The 22,611-nt window shown below is 47.2% G+C and overlaps 1 protein-coding gene across 4 annotated transcripts in view; it reads right to left on the bottom strand.

Moving 5' to 3' along the window:
- Ccnd3 (cyclin D3) overlaps positions 1-22,611 on the bottom strand; it is an 88,281-nt gene that overhangs the window by 38,699 nt on the left and 26,971 nt on the right. Inside the window, exons 2-3 of one of the 4 annotated variants that reach the window (XM_075980884.1) lie at positions 9,513-9,587; positions 7,629-7,906 (exon numbers count right to left, since the gene is read on the bottom strand). The exons of the other annotated variants lie outside the window; for them this stretch is intronic. The gene's annotated coding sequence lies outside the window, so the exon portion shown is untranslated. The remainder of the gene's footprint in view (positions 1-7,628; positions 7,907-9,512; positions 9,588-22,611) is intronic. 4 annotated transcript variants of the gene reach the window in all.

Raw genomic sequence — 22,611 nt, 5'->3', positions numbered from 1 at the left:
GACCCTTTCTGGTTTTTAGTTGTTTATGTGTTGTCCTCTGTGTATGATATGTATGTACTGTTATCTGTGTAGTGTGTTCTCTGAGAGTTTGCCTGCATCTGTGTATGTCTGTGCACCACGCGTGTGCCTGGTGCCCACGGAAGCCAGAGAAGGGTGTCAGATTCCCTGATACAGGAATTACAGGCATTGAGTCACCTGGTGGGTGCTGGGAATCAAATCCAGGTCCTCTGGCAGAACAGCCAGTACTCTTAACCACTGAGCATCTCTCCACATTACACTTTAAACTTTTTAAACATGCGTGATCATTATAATTTACATAGATAATGCTTAATCATTTATTAGGAGCAGTAGTATTTTGCTCTCCACCTTTTTAGATAGGGTCTCTCCTGCTGCCCATGCTGGTCTTGGACTCCAGGATTCATGCCCTCTTTTCCCACGTCAGCCTCCTTGGGCTGGGGCTATAGGTTTGCATCAGGCACTCACTACCTTAGAATGCACTTTCTCCTCACTCAGTGACTTCAGTTTCATATAAACACTGAGTCAGGAGTGCTGGTTCTGCCTGTAATCCAAACCCTGGGAGGTTGACACAGGCCAGCTTGGGCTTTACAGTGAGTTCCAAGCCATCCTGGGCTACAGAGTGAGACCTTGTCTTAAAAAGTCAAACAAACAAACACCCTAAATAAAAAAACCTAGTGGGCCAGGGCAGGGCTAGAAAGATGCCTCAGTGGCTAAGAGTACCTGCATTGCTTTTGCAAGGACCCAAGTTTGTGTCCCAGAACTTTGGGAAGCTCACAGCTGCCTGTAACTGCAGCTCCAGGAGAACTGACGCCTGATTCTGGCCTCCACAGGCACCTGCACTCATGTTTGCATACCACGCATGTGTATAATTAATTGTTTTATTTTTTTTTTAAAAAGAGCAAACAAATAAACAAAAAGAACCCAAAAAATTAAACAAAAATTTAAATGAGGGTTAGGGCTCTAGCTGCTGACAGAGTGCCTGCCTCGCATAGGAGGAGCCCTAGCTCAATCCCCAGCCAAGTGCTGGGACTTTGGCATGTGCCCCCACACCAGACTTGCTTGCTAATTTGAATGCGTGGATGCCTAAGGCTGCCTGTTATTGAGGGGGCCACCTGTCAGGCAGGTGTATGCAAAGAAACCAAACTCAGTGGTGGGGAGAAGGTTGTGATGAGCCATTCTTCGCCCCCCAGTCCCCATAAGGAAGCGCCCGCTGGCAGGTGACTCAGTGTGAGGAACGGACCAGCCTGTGACCCTCAGCTGAGACACCCTCAGAGAACCTTCTCCACCAAGTTATTCGCCTTCCCCATGACTAATTCCCAGAAATTTACATTTCAAAAACCAAGAAAATTTCCCCCCAAAATTTGGAGACCAAGAAGTAGTAAGATTATTGTCAAGTAAGGTTATTGGGGAAAGAACCTAATATGTAAGTGTGTGTGTATGTCTAAGGGCTCAGAGCAAGGGTTTAGTGCAAAGGGAAGCACACTAGATGAAATGAAGTCACTAGACTTTGAAAACTCAGGGGGCAGGAAAGAGGGCTCACTGGTTAAGGGCACTTTTTGCTTTTGCAGAGGACCCTGGTTTAGTTCCCAGCACCTACAACCACCTGTGACTCAAATGTCAGGGGATCGGTCACCTTTGTCCTCTAAGCACCAGGCGAACATGTGGTGTAATACATACAAACTCTTACAGACAGAAAATAAAACAAATAAGAGTTTGTAAGAGAAGAAAAGATTCACACGAACAAATTCTCAGGGGCCAACGAGGTGACTCACGGGGTTAAAAGCACCGTGCTGCAAATGTGACAACCCAAGCTTGATCCCTGCCACTATGATGGAAGGACAGACTTCTGAAAGTTGTCCTCTGACCTCCACATGTGCATCATGGCATGGGTGTACCCCCACTGACAGACACACACAGAGACAGGCAGACACACACAGAGACAGACAGACACACACACACACAGAGACAGGCAGACACACTCATACACAGACAGGCACACAAACACACAGACAGACAGACACACAGACAAGCACACACACAGAGAGACACACAGACAGATAGACACAGACAGACAGACACAGACAGACATACAGACAGGCACACACACAGAGACACACAGACAGACAGATACACAGAGACAGATAGACACACACACAGACAGACACACACAGAGAGACAGACAGACAGAGACAGACACACACAGAGACACAGAGACAGACACACATATGGAGACAGATACACACACAGAGAGACACACAGACAGACAGACACACACACACAGAGAAATGAATACAATAAAATAAGATTAAAAATTTAAAAATCAGCAGGGAGATGGTGGCGCACACCTTTAATCCCAGCACTTGGGAGGCAAAGGCAAGTGGATCTTTGTGAGTTCAAGACCAGCCTGGTCTACAGAGCCAGTTCCAGGATAACTCAGGCTGTTAAACAGAGAAACTGTCTCAAAAAACAAAACAAAACAAAACAAAAATTTAAAAAGCAACTTTAAACTGGGAGTCTAGGCTTAAAATCTCAGCATTTGGGAGGTGGAAGGAGGATCAAGAGATTTTAAAAACTTTTTATTTATTTGTATTTGTATGGGCATGTGTATGTCATGGCCTGTGTGTGCCAGTCAGAGGGAAGCTTTGTGGAATTGGGTCTCTCCTTCCACCTTAACATGGAAGCAATGGAAGTCAAGTCTTTGGGCTTAGGAGTCAAGCCCTCCTACCCGCTGAGCCTGTGGTCCCAGGACCAGGAATCTCAAGGTCATCTTTGCTGACAGAGGAAGTTCAAGGCCAGCCTAGGGTAAATAGGTAAAGGTGTGCTTGTGTGTGTGTGTGTGTGTACATTATTTGGGTGTGTTGTGCATGGAGCTGTGTGTGCAGGTGTGTGCACTCATGAGGAGAATGTTATATTGACATCTTCCTCTATTGCTTTCTGCCCTGTTCCCTTGAGACAGTGTATTTTACTGAGCCCAGGGCCAGCAGCATGTTGAAGAAGCCGTCAAGCCAGTGATTCTCTTGTCTCTGTCCCTACCCAGGGCTGGAGTCACATATATGCATTGGGCTAAGTCTAGCTTTTTGCATGGATGCTGAAGAGCTGAACACAGGACTTCATATTTGTGCAGCAAGCCCCCTCACACAATGAGAAATTCCTGAGATATATCATATACATTTACGTATCTACATTTTGTTTCCTATTTTCTCTCAATATTTTTATTTTAATTCTGTGATTTTTTTTTCAAGACAGAGTTTCTCTTTGTAGGCCTAACTGACCTAGAACTAGCACTGTAGACTAGGCTGGCCTCGAACTCAGAGATTTGCCTACCTCTGCCTCCCAAGAGCTGGGATTAGAGGCTTACATCACCAGGTCTGGCTTTCTCTATTTTTTTGTTTTTTTGAGACAGGGTGTCTCTGTTTAACAGTCCTAGCTGTCCTGTAACTCATTTTGTAGACCAGGCTGGCCTTGAACTCACTGAGATCCACCTGCCTCTGCCTCCCAAATTCTGGGATTAAAGGACATGTGCCACCACCACCCGGTTTCTCAATGTTTTTTTATTTTTTGGTTTTTTGAGACAGGGTTTCTCTGTGTCTTTTGGAGCCTGTCCTGGAACTAGCTCTTGTAGACCAGGCTGGCCTCGAACTCACGGAGATCCGCTTGCCTCTGCCTCCCGAGTGCTGGGATTAAAGGCGTGCGCCACCACCGCCTGGCTCAATATTTTTTTTAAAGAATTTCTTTATGATTTATTTAACTTTATTTTATGTGCATATTTTAAGGTGTCAGATCTCCTGGAACTGGAGTTACAGACAGTTGTGAGCTGCCATGTGGGTGCTGGGAATTGAACCTGGGTCCTTTAGAAGACCAGCCAGTGCTCTAAACCAACAAGTCATCTCTCCAGCCCTCTCAGGATTTTTGAAACATACTTTTATTATTTACTAGGATTGTGTGTGAGAGCATGTGTGCCTTGGCACACACATGGGGATCAGAGAACAACTTTGTAGAGTCAATTCTTCCTACCACGTGGGTCTGAGGATCAAACTCAGGCGGGGCATCAAGACCGACAACAAGCTCCCTACCTACTGAGCCATTCTGCCAGTACTAATATAGTTAATCTATACATTGCTGCTCAATATTTCACTATGCACCCACATTAAGTGAACATCAGAGACAGGCGGAATTCTGTGAGTTCGAGACCAGCCTAGTCTACAGAGGGAGTTCCAGGACAGCTAGGGCTGTTACAAAGAGAAACCCTGTCTCTAAAAAAATAAAACAAAACAAAAGAGTTTCTTTGACCTATCAATGTAGAAAGCCTGAAAGAACACTCCTGGAATTAATGAATAACTATAGGCAACATTGGAAGATACAAAGTTAATACACAAAGCAAGGCATCATGATACAAGGCCCGCCATCCCAACATTCAGGAAGAAGGTACAAGATTGTTGCAAGTCCAAGGCCAGCTTGGAACTTGCAAGGTGGCATACATTTGAAACCCCAAACAGTGGAGCTGCTGAGAGAGGATTGAGACTTCTAGGCCAGCCTGGGCTATGAAGCAAACCGTGTTTTTAAGAGGGGAGAGAGGGTTAGGGCTAGGGATGGTGCCCTTCACCGGCGTAGAACTCCATCCAGCTCAGCATGGAGGAAGCCTGAGCTTCAATCCTTAACACAGAGTAAACCCTGTGAGGTGGGAATGTCTGTGGTCCCAGACCTCGAATGGTGAAGGCAGGAAGATTAAAGGTTCAGGGATGGGCTGGGCATGGTGGTGCAAGCCTTTAATCCCAGAATTTAGGAGGCAGAAGAAGTGAGTTTCTGTGAGTTCCAGACCATTCTGGTCTACAGAACAAGTTACAGGACAGTCAGAGCTACACAGAGAAACCCTGCTTTGGAAAACAAAACTGTAGTGGCTTTCATTTGTATTTTAATAAATAAATCTTGCCTAAGGGTCAGAGAGCAAAACAGCCCCACTGGTCAGCCTTACAGACCAGGCAGTGGTGACACACACCTTTAATCCCAGTAGCCACACTAGTTGCCATAGAAACTGGGCAGTGCATTCTTCTAATCCCAGTGGTGCACATCTTTAATCCCAATCCCAGCCCTAGAGAGGAATATAAAACAGGAGGAGACAGCTCTCAGGCACAGTCTAATTCTGAGATTTTTAGAGGCAGGATTGACTGAGGTCAAGGTAAGAACTGGTACCTAGCTGGCTGTTTTGCTTTTCTGGTCTTCAGGCTGAACCCTTATTGCTCTCTGAGTTTTTATTAATTGTGCTTTACAAAACAAAACAAAAAACCAAACCGAACCAAAAAAGGTTCAAGGACATCTTTAGCTACCTGTGTTCAAAGCCAGTATGGGCTCTATGAGACCCTGTCTCAAAAAAATAAAATTCAGCTGGGAAGGGAGAAGAGGTATATGAGTAAACTGGCTACTGCTTCAGGAACTTCCTTCTGTCTGTCTGTCTGTCTGTCTGTCTGTCTGTCTCGGGACAGGGTTTGGAGTCTGTCCAGGAACTCTCTCTGTAGACCAGGCTGGCCTTGAACTCACAGAGATCCACCTGCCTCTGCCTCCCGAGTGCTGGAATTAAAGGCATGTGCCACCACCGCCTGGCAGGCTTCCTATTCTTTATAAATAAAAAGGTGAGGACAGGTATTATACCCACATATTTTAGTTTCTGTAGGGTATGTCTCCCCCGAGATTTCAAGCATCGAGGTGAGTATCCCCACTGGGGAAATGTCTGCTGTACTTTGTAAAACTCCTGAAATTTCCAAAGCTGCTGTCACCCTCCTCATGGAGCCTTCAGCAGGCCGAATGGGCAGCTCCTGTTTGCCTGTGTTTGGTCTCTGCTCCCTCTGCGCTTGTCAGAGCTCATTGCGTTTGTCTACTAGTTATGTGCTTGAGATTTCCCTCTCTCCTTGGCAGGGACAGGTACTTTTTTGAGAAGAAAATCCTGTGTAGCCTGGGCTGGCCTTCTTGAATTCAGTATATAGAAAATGCTAGCCTTTGAGATCCTGGTCTCTGGCCTCTACCTCTTCAGTGCTAAAATTACAGGTATGAGTGACCACTCCCAGGTCTTACCTGTTTGATATCCCCTATTGCCTCCATCATGTCTAGATATTTTTTAAAGTGTGTGTGTGTGTGCGCGCATATGTGTGGTGTGTGTGGACAGACAACTTGTGGGAGTTACTTTTCTCTTCCCACTAAGTGGGTCCTGGGTATTACCCTGAGTTCATCAGACTTGGCAGCAAGCATATTTACTTGTTCAGACATCTTACCTATTTATCCTATTTATTTACCTGTGTGTTTGCTTTGGAGATGGGCCTCACTATGTAGCTTTGGCTGACCAGGGGCGCTCAATCTGTTTGTTTTTTTGACACAGTCTTATGCAGCTCCGACTCCTCAGATTCACTGTGCAGCAGAGGCCTGTCTTGATCTCCTGATTCTCCTGCCTCTACCTCCTGGCACTGGGACTAAAGGCATTTCCCGCCATGTTTAGATATTCATGACCACTCGCCTGTGTTGCTCCTTGCCAGTGTCTCCACTTGTCTGTCTCTTAGGCAGCTGCCAGCCTTTACACTGTCACTGTAGTCTGTCAGATGAACCAGTGTCACCTTAAATAGACACAGAATCTGACCCTGGCAGGTATCGGGGAAACTATGGGGTTGGGAGAGGGTGGCAGAGTAAAGATCCACGAGAAAGCCCTGGGTTGGGTTGCCAGGTTTGGATGGTCGTTAAAGTAAATTCTATCTACTTTGCCAAATAGCTTAAAGTCAAAACCATAAATAAGAGGAGGATCTGGCTAGATACGGCCAAGAACTACCCAGAGGACTCCTTAGCATGGAGAGGTTGGAGAGTCTACCTATCTAATGGCCATTCTCCCCTGTCATTGTCCCAGTTCAAGCAGCCAGTCCTTTCCTGCTCCAGTACTGGCTCGTCTACACTTCCATTGCGATAATTTCTGGTCTCAATTGCTTTTACTTCTGAGACAGGGTCTCATCTAGCCCAATATTGCCTCAAACTGGATAGAGGATTTTGAGGATGACCTTGAAAACCTGATTCTCCAGCCAGGCATAGTGGCACACATCTTTAATCCCAGCACTCAGGAGACAGAGGCAGGCAGCTGTCTGTGAGTTTAAGCCAACGTGGTTTATAGACCGAGTTCCATGACAGCTAGGGATACACAGAGAAACCCTGTCTTGAAAAACAAAACAAAAACAAAAAAGAAAGAGAGGGTGGGGGAGGAAAAAAGAAAGAAAAAGAAAATTCTATTCCTTCTGTCTCCACCTCCAGAATGCTGGCAGTAAAGACATGCACACCAAGCCTGGATCCTATTGTGCTGGGAATCAAAAGGAGGGCTTGGGAAAGCTAGGCAAGTACTCCACCACCTGAGCTACATCCCAATCCCCTCCCTAACTTTCCTACATTTTTTGATACAGTGTCTTGTTACAGAATCCAAGATGGCTTACTGTGTAGCCCAGTCTAGTCTGGAATTCACCAGTCTTCTGCTTCCAAGGGTCAGGGTTCCAGGCACAAACCGCTGTGTTTTATTACACCAGTGTGCTTAGTCTAAAACTCCACGACGAGCCTGGAAACTAATGAAACAGTCATCCCGAATCCCATACCTGCGAGTGTCCAGACTAGAATCCAAGCCATCAATTCAGGTCGTTCCCTGGCATGGCTCTTAGAGAGATCTGATGAGATCTCTTCCGGCTCTGATCTCCTTGAAGCCTCTCTCAACTCCGTCACCTCTTCTTCCACGTCAAACGGTGGGGACTCTGTAACACTGGTGCACTTCTCACTGTCTCAGGAACAACTCATCCACCTTGTTTGTTTTGAAGTACACCTTCCTACTCAGGCTCCTGTCCACCCAGCCTGACGACCTGAGTTTGCGTCCCAGGACCTACACGAGAGAAGAGAACTGACTCCCCTAAGCTGTTCTCTGAATTCACACGTACGCTTGCACACGTATACACACATACAAACCAACCAAATAAATAATAAACAAGAAATAACAACAACAACAAAACCCTTGCACAAGGATGCTCATAGATATTTAAGAGCTCCAAACTGGAAGCAATCCAAGTGTCTGTCAACACCAGAACAGATAAACAAACAGCACATATACAGCCATACATGGAATGCAACTTGGCTCTGGAAAAGAACAAATCGCTTCTGCACACCACGTACAGGCTGTGCAAAACTGGATACAAAAAGAAAATAGACTGCCGGATCCTGTTTAGCTGAAATTCTACACAAAAAAAGTTCTAATTCTGGAGGGGAAATGGAAATGGTTCCAAAATGTATTCCATAGAGCTTTCTGGGGTGATAGGAATGTCCTCCACTTTGATTTGATGGTAGCGAGGGTGTTTCCATTTGTCAAAGCTCAGAAGACTGAGATTCTGTGTGTTCCATGCTATGGAGAGTGGATACAGAAAGCCATTTACAGGACTGAAAAAGAAAGCTGCACCAATGGGGGCTATATGGTCTCAAATACACACATTAATATTATGTTATTTTATTTATTATTTGTTATATTATTTTTTTTAAGACAGGGCTTCTCTGTGTAGCCCTGGCTGTCCTGAAACTCGATCTACAGACCAGGCTGGCTTCAAACTCAGAGATCCGCCTGCCTCTGCCTCCCAAGTGCTGGGATTAAAGGTGTACACCACCACCCCCTGACTAGAGAAGAAAATTTTTTAAAAATCCAAAATTAGGGGCCACAGATATAGCTCAGTGATACAGGACCCACCCTATGCTCCCCCCAAATCCTAGCTTTGGGGCAGACGGAGGCAGAAGGACCCAATTTCAAGTCCTTCTGTATTACAAAACGGGTTCAAGGCGAGTCTGGGCAACTTAGGGAGACCCTGTCTAAGAACAAACAAAAGAAAAAGGTAACCTGGTGATGTAGACATTGACAGAATGTTTGCTGATTGTTAAGGCCCTGGGTTTCATCCCAGAACTCCAGAAATAAGCCAGCTGTGGGGCACCGAGAGAGCCCAGCGGGTAAAGGCCCAGCCCCCAAGCCTAAGGACCTGAGTGCGATTCCCAGAATTCACACGGTGAAAAGGAAGAACCAACTTCCCAAGTCGTCCTCTGACACATGCACACACGCACGCACACACGCATGTACGCACACGTGCATGTACACACATGCACATACATGCACACACGTACACACACATGCACACACGCATGCATGCACATGCCCGCGCACACATACGTGCACACATACGCTCAGATAAATAAATGAATACAATAAGAAAGCAGCCCACAGAGCTGTGAACATAGCTTAGTGTGGAAAGCTTGGCAAGGATGCACCAGACCCTGGCTTCCGTCCCAGGACCGCACCAATAAATAAACAAGTTAGCTAGATCAGACCAGCCTGGCCTCAAACTCACAGAGATGCTCCTGCCTCTGCCTGAGATTACAGGCCTATGGCATCATGCCTACTCCTATTTATTTTTATTTTTGGTTAGCCAAGGTCTTGGTTTGTTGCCCAGGCTTACCTCAAAGGCATAGCTTCAAGGGATCCTCCACTCTTAGACTCCTGAGTCACTGAGGCTTGTCACCTGGAACCATACCTGCAATGCAGTTTCATCCATTCATTCATTCATTCATTTCACTTCTTACTTCCTTAATTCTGTGCTTGGCTTATCAGATTTATCAACTTTGGACTTTCCCCCTCAGTGTTAAGGTTTGAATCCAGGGCCTCACACAATGTTAAGTAAGCTCTCTTGACTGAGCTATATTATCAGTTCTATCTCTCATTTGTTTTAGACAGGGTCTCCCTAAATTTCTCAGTCTGGCCTTGAACCTACTCTGTAACCCAGGTAGAATCTGAAATTGAGTCCCTCCTGCCTCAATCTGCCCACTAGCTGGGATTATAGGTCTTGTATCCACAGGCTGGCTGGGAAGTCTTAAAGAAAACAAGGGAAGGAGAGGAGCTTGGAATTCCAGTTTGATGGATGGGCTGGTGGGTGGCCATGAGGGTGGTTAGTCAGGCAGGTCCAATTAAAGTGCGGACTGGGGTTCAGCCAAGGACACGGAAGAGGCAGCTTTTGCTGCAGGGAAGACCCATGGCCATGACCTTTAGGAAGGCAGGTTTTATAGATTGGAGACCAGGCAGCGGCTGAATGCTGGGAGTTCAATAGTGACTAAGTAAGTAGCCTCAGATTGGAAAGCACCCAAGTGTGCAACAATCAGAGCCTGGCTGCACAGCCCCAGCACCAGAAGAAATGACGCTGTGTCCACACACAGACGGCTTCCCAAATTAGGTGACGTAAAGCGTTTGAAGACACAAATGGCATTTATACAGATCACAATCATGAAAGGGCATGCGTGTGCTACGCGCCCGGGATAGGCCAGAGAAGATGGAGTCCTGCTTGTGGAGGCTGGGTTAAAGTCTCCAGATCCTCTTGTTTGGAAGGATGTTGATTGGCAAACAAAAACATGCAGTGTTTCTTTAAGATAAAAGTGGCCAGTGAGGAAATGGAGCCAGCAAGTGAAGGCCACTCGTGGAGGAAAGACAGGGACCTAGGAATGAGATGGCAGAACAGCTGGGTAAGCCTGACACAGGCTAGGCGGGGGGTGGGGGTAGGGGACAGAGTGTTAATCTAGCCTGCAGTAACCTGCAAAGTCCTTATATGCCAAAGATGACCTGAATGCTTGACCCTCCTGCTGCCAGGATTATAGGTGTGCACCACCACATCTGTCTGCACTGACATCTTTTGGGTGATGCATGTTAATTTTTTAAACCACATTTATTAATTTCCTGTTTGTGTGCTTACGGCTGAGTACCACAGCACAGGACAGTTACGGGGTTGATTCCCTCCTCCCACCATGTGGGCTCTGGGAATTGAACTCAGTTTGTCAGACTTGGTGGCCAGCATGCTTACTCAATGAGCCAGCTCGCTGGCCTCCTCTTTTTCTTTTTTAATTGGTTGAATGTATTCATTGTTAATTTCATACATGCACATAACGCGCCGTTTACCCTCAGCCATCGCTGTCTCTTAGTTTCCTCCCGTCCATTATTCCGTCCTCTTGTATACAGGTCCACTTCCCATAGTCATGCCATTTCGGTTTGTTTTGTGACGCTCAGTCTTTAAACAGAGACTGCATGTGGCTATAGGTTTGACGCTGTTCATTGGAGCCTGGTGGGCTCACCATTTGTTACACACTGAAAGCAATGGCTGCCCCTCCTCTAGAATCCCTTGGGCTGCCAACAGCTCAGCAGGGAACAGCAGGGAGCCCGAGGCTCCGTTTGTTTTAATTATGACTTATGAGTCAGTGTGTGCATATGTGCACAGGAGCACAGGTGCCCTCAGAGGCAAGAGTCGTTGAATGCCCTGGAGCTGGAGCCCCGGGCAGTGCTGCGAGCTGACCTGGGGCCCTTTCCAAAGCAGTGACCGCTCCTAACCAGCCAGCTCTCTGGCATCTCCATCTCTTTTTAAATTAAAAAAGACAAACTTGAAACAAGCCCAAAGTGTTCAGAGGTGCACAGGTTTATACAGCTATGAAATACCAGCACCCCGAGCCCTACCTCCTGCTCCCTACATGCTATGCCACAGTATCACAGGATAGAACGTTTTTATTTTTATATTCTTACTTCCTAAAACAATGGGAAAAGGTCTTATACTGGATTTCAGCCTAGCCCAGAATTCCTATGAAGCCAAGGATGGCCTCGAACTTGAAGCTCTCCTCCTGCCTCAGCTTTTCCAGTTTTGAGATTATAGAGCATAACCCACCATACCTGGCCATTGTTTTGTTTTGTTAAGATGTTATTATTTTTAATTAAGTATATGTCTGTGTGTGGATATTTTGAGGAGGCCAGAGGTGGGTGTAAGGCACCCTGCACTGGAGTTAGAGGCAGTTGTGAGCTGCCTGACATGGGAACTGAACCCAGGTCTTCATCTAGAGTAGTTGTGCTCTTAAGACTGGACACAGTTTTTAATTACAAAGCAAGGCAGACTTTCTGAGCTGTTCCTGAAAGTGGTGGCGCAAACCTATGAAAATGGAAACAGGAGGTTCACTGCAAGCTCAGAGCCAGTCTGGTCTACATATTCACATCTCATCTCAAAGCAAAACGAACAAAAAAATGAGCTGGAGGTGTAGTTTGGTTTGCTGAGTGCTATCCTAACATGTACCAAGTCCTAGGTTTGCTCTTTAATGTCACATAAACTCAGAGGAGCTGACAAATTTATGTGACCCTAGCCATGGCTGTGCACAGAGGCAGACAGATCAGAAATTCAAGATCATCTTCAGATATATATAATTTATAATATATATAAATTTAAGATCACAGGGCGCTGGTAGCACACACCCTTAATCCCAGCATTCAGGAGGCAGAGGCAGGCAGATCTCCATGAGTTCGAGACCAGTGTGGTCTACAAGAGCTAGTTTCAGGACAGCCAGAGCTGTTACACAGAAAAACCCTGTCTTGAAAAACAAAAACAAAAAAACAAACAAAACAAAACAAAAAAATTTCAAAGCCAACCTTGACTAAATGAGAGCCAGTCTTTAAAAATTTTAAATCTGCCGTGTGGTGGTGGCACACACCTTTAACCCCAGCACTTGGAAGGCAGAGGCAGGTGGATCTCTGTGAGGCCAGGCTGATCTAAAGTGAGTTCCATGACAGCCAGGACTTTTCTCTCAGCAGTTAAGAGCCACTTGACTACTCTTCAGGGGACCCAGATTTGATTCCCAGCACCCACGTGGCAGCTCACAGTTGTCTGGAACTCCAGTCCCAGGTCATCCGATGCCCTCTCTGGCCTCCATATGCACTGGGCACACACATGATACACAAACAGGCAGGAAAAACACCCATACACATGAAAGTAAATAAATAAAAATTAAAGTTAAACAGGCCCAAACAAAACCACACACATACACAAACAAAAACAAAACAGAAAATAAATGTACAAATCCCCCTCATTTTTCAAGGCCTGCCAAAGACTAAGCTAGCTAGCATGGCCTCTGAGCTCCATTCCTGCCCCTAAAATCTCGAAGCAGAACCCTGGTTGGTAGTCCTGAAGGGATCCTGACAGCCAAGCCTTCTGTCTGCATGTACGTAAATACTTCTGCAAGCATTATTTTTCACTTTATGGTAGTTAATTTTTGCAAAAGCAAGAGCATTTGCTACCTGGAGTTAAGCGACGTCTCTAACACATTACTGTGGGTCTCCCCCGGGCGGCTGCAGCAAGATTAGCTTTGTGCTCTGGACCTGTTGCCCGGCATTCCACAGCACAGGACAAGTGAAAAGCAAACCCCAGAGAAGACAGAAGCATCTCTTCTCCCAGGGCTGGGAGGAACAAGAGATTCAAGTGGGCAGGCAGCATTGCTCAGAAGGGCAGGCCAAGTGGGGGCAAACAGACAAGGGGGGGTCTCCTCGTGACTATATTGCATTTACATGTGTGCTCATGTATGTACATGTGTACATGCATGCATGCATCTGTGTGTTTGTGTGTTCGAAAGTTAGAAGAAAAACTTAGGGAAGTAGGTTCACTGCTTACATCTGGTGGGTCTTGATGATCAAACTCACGCAGCAGGGTATCACCTGCCATCTCATATTCCAGGCTAGACCAAAACTCACTACGTAGCCAAGGGTAGCCTTGAACTTGTCTCTTACACCATATTCCCTCTCTGCATAAAATGGGACATACGGACCTTGAAGAGGAGAAGCCAGCACTGGGGCCCCTCTGCCTTGAGTTCTTATCCCTTAGGAGGAGCCCTGGAATAGAGGTGTTGAGTACGGTCCCTATACGAGCAGGAGCAGCAGCAACACCTGCCAGGGAATAACCTGGAAATGCAGTTCCTGGGCCCCACTCCAGTCCCACAGAACCATCACCTCTCAGGGGAAGCGGTGAGGCCCTCCAGGCTGTGCAGTTACAGGCTTCACTGTGAGGATCTTTGTTCTAGAATGTGACTCTAGTCTGACTCCTTCACCATCCACCCACATGCCTGTTCCCTTAGGAGAGCAGGAGGGAGCCCTGGAGGGATGGTCATTTAGCTACATAATAGCCTTTACTGCACGTGCATGGAGCCTGTAGGTAAAGTCAGGGACCTGGGCCATCCCTAGAACAGCACCTCCTGCCTTCTCCGGGGTCCTCCTATCTCTCCCTCCCCTCTGAATAGAACAGAACAGGAGGGTGGCGGTGGGACACTTTCACCCATTTTCCCTGTGAGTCCCCTTCATGGGGCGCTGCTCTAGCAGAGTAGAGGACAGAGAAGGGAGGGAAGGCTGTGAATGGAGAGGGGGAGGAAATGGGATGTGGAGAGTTGGGGGAGGGACTGGAGGGGGGGAGAAAAATGTCCTCAATTCACCCAGCTGGTTGGCCGGCACCTGTTCTGCTGAAGCCCGAGGAAAGATACCAAACCCCACAGCAGATGAGACACGGCCCCTCCCCACCCACAGGGGCCCCTTCCCGCGCACAGCCCAACTGACAGGAAAACTGTGAATGAGTCCAGGTGGCTGAGTGAGGGCAAGCAGAGACAGCTGGGCTCCTCTGGGCGGGGAGCAACTGCCTTCAGTCACCCCAGGGCAGAGACACCTATGATGGTGTGGGCCAGGGCCTTCTAGGGCTGAGCTAGACATGGCTGTCATCTATACCAAGGAATTCCTACTTGATAAGCCTTAGAAAGTTCCACAACAATCATCATGACAATTCCTAGTCCTTCCTTCCCCCTCTTTTTCTAATCGATTTTATTTAATAGATTTAATTTAGATCAGTGTTTGTTCCACTGTAAAAATGAAGTCGAAATCTTATATTTCTTCTTGACTTGTCTTCATAGGGGCAAACATTGCAGCAAAGGTCTCTGAGATGGCTCAGGGGGAAAGGGTCTTGTGGCCCAGCTAAATGGCCTGAGTTCAATTCCTGGTTCCCACCCCATGGAAAGAGAGAATGACCCTGTAAGTCTTCTGACCTCCATATGTATCCCATGCTCTTGCCGCCTTCCCAAAATAAATACAACGTAATAAAAACTGTAAAAGAAACACTGCGGTAGTTCAAGAAGTCACTGGATCTATCGTATTTGAGTATCCCAAGACGCCTTTTCGTTTGTTTTTATTTTGTACACGCACGTGTTTGCACATATGTGAGTGTACATGTTCAAATCTACGTGCCAAGGCTAGAGGACAACTTTGGAAGCCCTTTCTCGGGAGCCACCGACCTTACTTTCTGAGACCGGATCTCTCGTTGGAGTCTGACTGTCCAGCCAGCCCCCAGACATCCTCCTGCCTCTGCCTCCCCTGCTCTGATTACAAGCAGGCACCACTGTACCCAGTGTTGGAACTCGGGTCCTCGTGCTTGTGTGGTAGGCCACTGACTGAGCCACTGCGTTTCTGCCACGTCTCTTAGGAGGTGCTTCCTCTGGGGAAGGCAAGGATGGTGTGCACCTCTAAAATAATTGAACTTCTCTAGGAAAGGAAGGGACCACCAAGTATCTATCTCCTGCCCCAGAGAACCTGACAGACTACCCGCCTCACCGCGCTGCCACGCTGCACAGGCAGATAGCAGAAGATGGATGCCTCCGTGTAAGACGGGTCACAGCTCTGCAAGCCTCAGAGGGAAGACAGTGAACATGCTCGCTGCTCTTGGGCCCTGAAATACCTTATACCAGCGACTCAGCAAGAAGGTAGCGAGGGGTGAGACCAGGAATGCCTGTCGTCGGTCCTCAGGCAGGGATGCTTTCTGGTCCTCTGTTCTTCACCGTCAAATGATGGGTACACTGGTCCTTTCCAGACAGAGCTGAAGGGGTACTGAACGGAGGACCTTTGTTTTCGTTTGTGTGTGCGGGTGGCTGGGTGGTTTTAGTTTGTCTCAGGTTTGGGTTTGTTGTTGTTTCTTTGGGTTTTATTTGTTTGATTCTAATTTGAGACAGGTTCTCTATATGTAGCCCAGGCTGGCCTGAATCCCTGGAGAGCCTCTGGCCTCTCCCTCCCAAGTGCTGGGACTGTAGGCATGAGCCACCATGCTCAGCTTCGTGGAGAATTCAGAAGTATCCCCAGGATATAATTAGTGGCAGGTAGTGAAGGTTAGCATTAGCACCTGGTTGGGAAGGAAGGATCCTGAGGCACAGGAGAAATAGGCAGGAACTGAGCCAGCCTGAGAAAGCAGACCCCACCCCACCCCTATCCCCACCCCCACCAGTCACTCATCTGAAGAAGAGACAGCATGGCTGAAGCAGAGCCCATACACAAGCAAGTGCAGGGTCAAGCTAGGAAAATGAGGTGAAGGGGTGTATGGATTGCCCCCCACAATGGAAAAATGAGGTAGAGGATGTTACAAATTTCTCCCTGAAGCTCCACGGAAGCTGAAGTTCTAACCCTAAATCTCAGAATGTGGCCCTATCTAGAAGCAGGGTCATTAAGATGGGCCAGTTCTGGAGCAGGAAGGACACCGGATCTGATACGGCCAGTGCAAGACACAGAGAGAGGATGGCTTCTGAAGACAGACACAGAGATTGCAGCAATCCAGCTATAAACCCAGGAGTGCCTGGGGCCACATGACGGGAAGAGACAGGAAGGATCTTGCCACAGCAGCTTCTCAGGGCCTGCTGTCCTGCTCACACTTCGTTATCAGGCTTCTGGCTTCCAGAACTGAGCAATTGGAGGCCTGTTCACCTGACGCCACAGGTTTTCCAGTATCTGTGTAGGGATGCCGTGGAAAGAAACACAGGGATTAGCGCAGATGCTCCTGGAGTCACTGCTATGGGGAAACGGAGCTTGATAAGGGAACCCAAGCGAATTCACAGCCAAACCTCCTCATCTTAGCTCATTGGGTCTCTCTAACGTTCTTTGCCTGGGGGCTGGAGATGTCACACAGTTGATAGGATGCTTGCATAATGAGCATGGGGTCCTGGGTTCCATCCCCAGCACCAAATAAACCGAGTGGTGATGGACACCAAGGGGATGGAGGCAGGAAGACATCCTCACCTAGAGCCATCCTCAGCTACAGTTGAGGCCAGCCTGGTCTTACAAAAATAAGAGTTCTTTAAGAAGTTCTTGGGCATGCACCAGCATGGAAAACAACGTAAATTGGTCTGGAGAGATGGTTCATGGGGTAAATAATTTGCCAGGTGTGGGGGGACCTGAATTTGGATCCCCAGAACCTAATTAAGTATGGGTGCAGCAGCGTGCCTGTTATTCCAAAACAAGGCAAGGTGGGCGTTGAGGCAGGAGAATCCCCAGAAGGCCATGGGCTGGCTGGCCGGCCTGACGGTACACAGTGGTGAACAACAGGAGACTCTGTCTCAAACAAGGGAGGAGCACTGACAGCAGTGGCTGTCCTCTATACACCTTGCCGTGTGTCCCATCCCTGTGCCACGTACTGACCCACTGACACAAACATGCGCACACCATGCACGCAAGAAAAGGTTTCTTTAAATGTCAGCATTTGGGTAATCTTTATGAAGACTATAGTGGAATTTCTAAGGTTTATTCATTTTTATTTTATGTGCATTGGTATCTTGCCTGCCTGTATGTCTGTATGAGGATGCCAGATCCTCTGGAACTGGAGTTACAGAGAGTTGCAAGCTGCCACATAGGTACCGGACTTGAACCCTGGTCCTCTGGAAGAGCAGCCAGTGCTCTTAACTGCTGAGCCATCTCTCCAGGGAAATTTTTTGGTACAATTCTTCAGTCTAAGTCTGAAATTATGTCAAAATTAATTTGGTGTCTGGGGGCTGCTCTTCCAGAGGACCTGGGTTTAATTCCCCACACCTGCATGGCAGCTCATAACCGTCTGTAACTCCAGTTCCAGGGGATCTGGCGCCCTCACCTAGACATACATGCAGGCAGAACACCAATGCACATCAAAATAAACAGATCTTTAAAAATAAATAAATACAAGCATTAAATAAGTTTAGGTCTCTATGTTCAGTCCTGTGGCTCCTACCCAGCTCTGTTGCTCGCCTGTTGAACTTTTCCTTAGTCTACATCTGAACCCCAAACCAACATTAGTGTGTTCTGAGGACTTCGAATTTCACAAGTTGGGAATCTAAGTATGCCCTTGGTAGCTCCTGACTACAGAAATGAGGTTAATGTCCAGCTCTGTATGCTAGGAGACATTCACAGACTGTGCCCCTTGGTTTTCCTCTCCAGGATAAAGTGAGAACAGAAGGGGTCACACAGACCATCTAGTTCAGGCGTCTACCAACTTCCCTGAATCGTCATTGATATGACAGGAAATCAGGCCTTTGTTTTGTTTTATTTTTTGAGATATGTGTCACCATCCTCAACCCATTCATTTTTTCCTTCATATTTTTAGTTTTTGTTTTCTTATTCTAAGCTTCACTTTTAATATTTTTTTGAGACAGGATCTCATGTAGCCTAGACAGGTTTGAACTCCTAATCCTCCTGCCTCCACCTTCCAAGTGCTGGAACGACAGGTGCACCATCCTCACTCAGACCTAAGGTTATATGATTACTGCTGTCACAAGCCAGGGCACACCTATGTACAGAGACTTGGTTCTCTCCTTGCACCGTGAACTGTTGGCAACATCAGCCTTTACCCATGGACTCATTTCTCCGGTCCCCAGTTCTGAGGGTTTTGTTGTTTGTTTGCTTGCTTGTTTTGGTTGTGTTGCTGGTAATCACGGCTTGGGCCTTCATAATGTAAGACGAACACTTCACCACCGACCACATCTCCAGCTCCCTGAAGTTCACATTCAGAAGCCATGTTGATTTGTTGAGGGGCCAAAGCAGAGGAATTAATCCCGAGTACAGAATGCATGGGGTTGCAGAGCAGGTGCTGTGGTCACAGCCTTGAGGGAGGCATCGTTACTCCTGGCAAAGGAGGGTGAGACACACCCTGGTAGCACAGAGGGGCACGGTCGGCTTCCTCTCCTTGCCCGGGTTCCCCAATGGGACGCCACCTCCTCCCCTCCAGCCTTCTACCTCTGCTGCTACTGTGCTTCCCAGCCTCCTCCACACCCGCCCAGTCCCCTGCCTCAGCTGTTGACTTAATCAGGACCCCACAGCTTCTCCAGCAGGGAGTGGGAGCCCCTGGCATGTGGGCCTAGGAGGGGCCCCTGATAAACAGCTGGAGCCCTTGTTTGCAGAATCTGTCATCTCTAAAGGGAAGACAGAAACAAACCTCCAGAGTGGGTGTGGGTGTGTGTGTGATAGGACGGACAGAAAGGATAGCGAGTCACACAGTGACAGCCCTCTAAACTGTCCCCAGCCTCGGCATCCTCCTTCAAGGTGTCACAGACATGTCTGGTCTCTACAAAGACCTCCCTGATTGGACCCCAATGGCCCTATCCCCTGAAGCTTTCTATACACCCAGTGGAAGATCATCATGCCACACGTCACTAGCGGACACTGGTTGGGTGTTAAGAGGCCTGAGCAGGAGTGAACTCTAAAAGTCAGGCAGTTTGTCTCCTGAGCCAACACAAAAACTTAGGCAATTGTACAAGGATTGAGTGAAACAGGGGGTGGGGGGAGGAGGGCTATTATACAAGCATTAGCCATCCACATACTGGGCCTTGAAGACTGCTCGGTAAGTAAAATGTTTGCAATGCAAACATGAAGACTTGAGTTCAGACCCCTAGAATGGATGTGAATGCCTGTTGCTTCAGGGTGAACTATAACCCCAAAACTGGGGCAACAGGGACAGGAAGATCGCAGGGGCCTCACTGCTCAACCAATCTAGCCAAATAGCTAGCTCCAGGTTCAGAGAGGCCTTTCTTGAAAAAATATGTGAAGAGAGATGACAATGTCAACCTTGACGTCTACATGTACACACATGCACGTAACACACACACACAATCTATATACTGGTATAAAGAAAACAGTTTATTAAAGTTCATTATATAGGTAGGAATCAATACTTATTTTTTTAAAATACTAATTAGCATCTTTTAAAATGCTTATTATTGCTGGGTGGTAGTGGCACACGCCTTTAATCCCAGCACTTGGGAGACAGAGGCAAGTGGATCTCTATGAGTTGAGGCCAGCCTGATCTACAAAGTGAGTCCAGGACAGCCAGGACTGTTACACAGAGAAATCCGTCTGGGAAAAACAAAACAAAACAAACAAACAAACAAACAAACGTTTATTACTATTATTTGTCCTGGTATTCAAACTCAGGCCATTGCGGGCCCTGGGACTCAAACTCAAGCCATTGCAGTCCTGGAGCTCCTACTCAGGCCACTATGTTGGGCAGGAAGAGCCTTTTTCTGCTGAGCCAATTCCCCCGCCCTTAAATCTTATATTGTGCCAATAAAATGTTGACCAGAGAAGCCATTTCGTTTCCCTTCAGCTCTTAGAATGCTGTTGTAGATTTTACATATGCCAAAACAAAACCTGAAAATTTTTTCAACATCTAGATTTTAAGTGGTTTTCTCCCCCCAAAACAGGGTTTCTTTGTGTAGCCCTGGTTGTCCTGGAACTCAGTCTGTAGACCACCAGCCTCTGCCTCCAAGTGCTGGGATTAAAGGTGTGCGCCACCACCGCCCGGCTAGATTTTGAGTGTTAAAAGTGCTAAGGAAGGGCTGTTTATCTGCTTTATTGCAGTGAGAGGTAGGAGCCCTGGTCCTCTGTACGCTAGACAATCATCTTACCTCGCAGTTACATCTCCAGTCTTAATAGTCTTAAAAAAAATCTATTTATTGATATATGTGTTGTATTAATTTTCTTCTTTTTATTACATATGTATTTATTTTTGTGTGTCTATGTGCATGTGTGTGATTGTCTACACCAGTGTAGGAATGCAGAATTCAGAGGTCAGTTCTCAGGAATTGGCTCTATCCTTCCATCATGTGGGTCTGGGGGCTCAGACTCTGGATGGTCAGGATTAGCAGCAAGCACCAATGTGCTGATCCCCCCCCCTCTCTCTCTCACACACACACACACAGAGTTAGGATTTTTGTTGTTTTAGTTGCATCAAAAATGACTTTGAGTGTCTCAAATGCACGTATGTTTGTACACCACATGCACGCAGTGCCCGTGGAGGCCGGAAGAAAGAGTCAGCTCCCCTGGAACTGAAGTTATGGATGGTTGTGAGCCACCGTGTAGGTGCTGGGAACTAAATTTGGGTCATCTGCAAGAGCAGTCACTGTTCTTAACCTCTGAGCCCCAAATATATATTTTTAGAGAGTGTGAAATACAACATCGGGTATGCAAAGTGAGCCTGACCTGTGATCATACATGTATCTACAGCTCTATTTAGAATAAACGATGAGTGTTCACAGGGAAAGAACTCATACAAACATACAACCACCCTACTGGCCTCAAACGCACAGCAGTCCTTCTGCCTCAACCACTACATGCTGGGATTGCTGAAGTGAGCCACCATGCCTGGCTCGTATACCAACTTCAATTTTTTTTTTTAATGATGTGTACAGGGTGTGGGGGAGGTAGTGTGTACATATGGGTGCTGCTGCCCTTGGGGGTCAGAGGAATGGATCACCTGGAGCTGGAATCATAGGTAGCTGAGAGTTATATTGATTGACTATGGGCAAAATGCCTGGAAGGCTGGCCTGAGCCCCATCCCAGCTCGGAAGTCCCAGGATGGACTGAACTTCTGCGAGAGGATCTAGAGGCCTCAAATGGTTTCTGAGTCGTGGAAATGTTCAACGACCAATAATCTACTACCAAACTACATCTCTTCCCGTCCTGCTTCTGTGTTCCTGGCCCCCACACTCCCAGCAAGGCAGATGGAACCTAGGGTGTGTTACTACTGAACTACATCCCTAGCCCTCTAGACTTTTTTTATTTTGTTAATTGACTGGGCTGGCCTTGAACACAAAGTCCTCCAGCACCGGCTCCCCAGCTTAGCTTCTGGGGCACTAGACTCGCTCCTAGTTTTCAGTGTTTATTTAGCGTGTGTGCAGTGTGCATGATATAAGTGCGCACACATAGGGGTCAAAGCAGGACACAGGATGTCTTCCTCCAGCACTGGCCACCTTATTGCCTTGAGATAGGTTATCTCACTGAACTGGAAGCTCCCCAATTTAGCTAGGCTGGCTGGCCTGGCAGCTCTTTGGATCCACCTATCTCTGCCCTCTCCCTTCCATCTCCAATGCTGGGGTGAAAGGCATGTACATGCTTGGTGTCTTCTTTATGGAGATGCTGGAGACTTGAATTCATGTCTTCATGCTTGCAGATCAAGGTCTCTTACCCACCAAGCCACCCACCACCCCCAGCCTTGTTTGTCTGAGACATTGTCTTACTGTGTAGTTCAGATAACTGCATAGGACCTGGAACTCAAGGCTCAAGGCTCACCTGCCTCTGCTTCCTGAGTACTAGGTTTACAGGCATGACTGACCCATGACTGTCTTCTTCCTCCATCCCTTTTTTTCCCCTTCCTTAGTTTTTCTCTTTTTCCTTTTTTTTTTTTTTTTTTGTTTTTTGTTTTTTGTTTTTCGAGATAGGGTTTCTCTGTAATTCTGGAGTCTGTCCTGGAACTGCCTCTTGTAGACCAGGCTGGCCTCAAACTCACAGAAATTCATCTGCCTTTGCCTCCCAAGTGCTGAGATTGAAGGTGTGTGCCATCACCGCCCTGCTTCTTGCCTTAGTTTTCGAGACAAAGTCTTGGACTAAAGCTCTGACTGTACTGGAACTACTACTCTGTAGATCAAGTTAGTCTTGAACTCACAGCTGTCCCT

Source organism: Microtus pennsylvanicus, chromosome 7 (genome assembly GCF_037038515.1).
Source record: "Microtus pennsylvanicus isolate mMicPen1 chromosome 7, mMicPen1.hap1, whole genome shotgun sequence".
In the NCBI taxonomy this organism is placed as follows: Eukaryota; Metazoa; Chordata; class Mammalia; order Rodentia; family Cricetidae; genus Microtus; species Microtus pennsylvanicus.
Note: the sequence above shows the minus strand (reverse complement) of the source record. Positions and strands in the feature narration are given on the sequence as shown.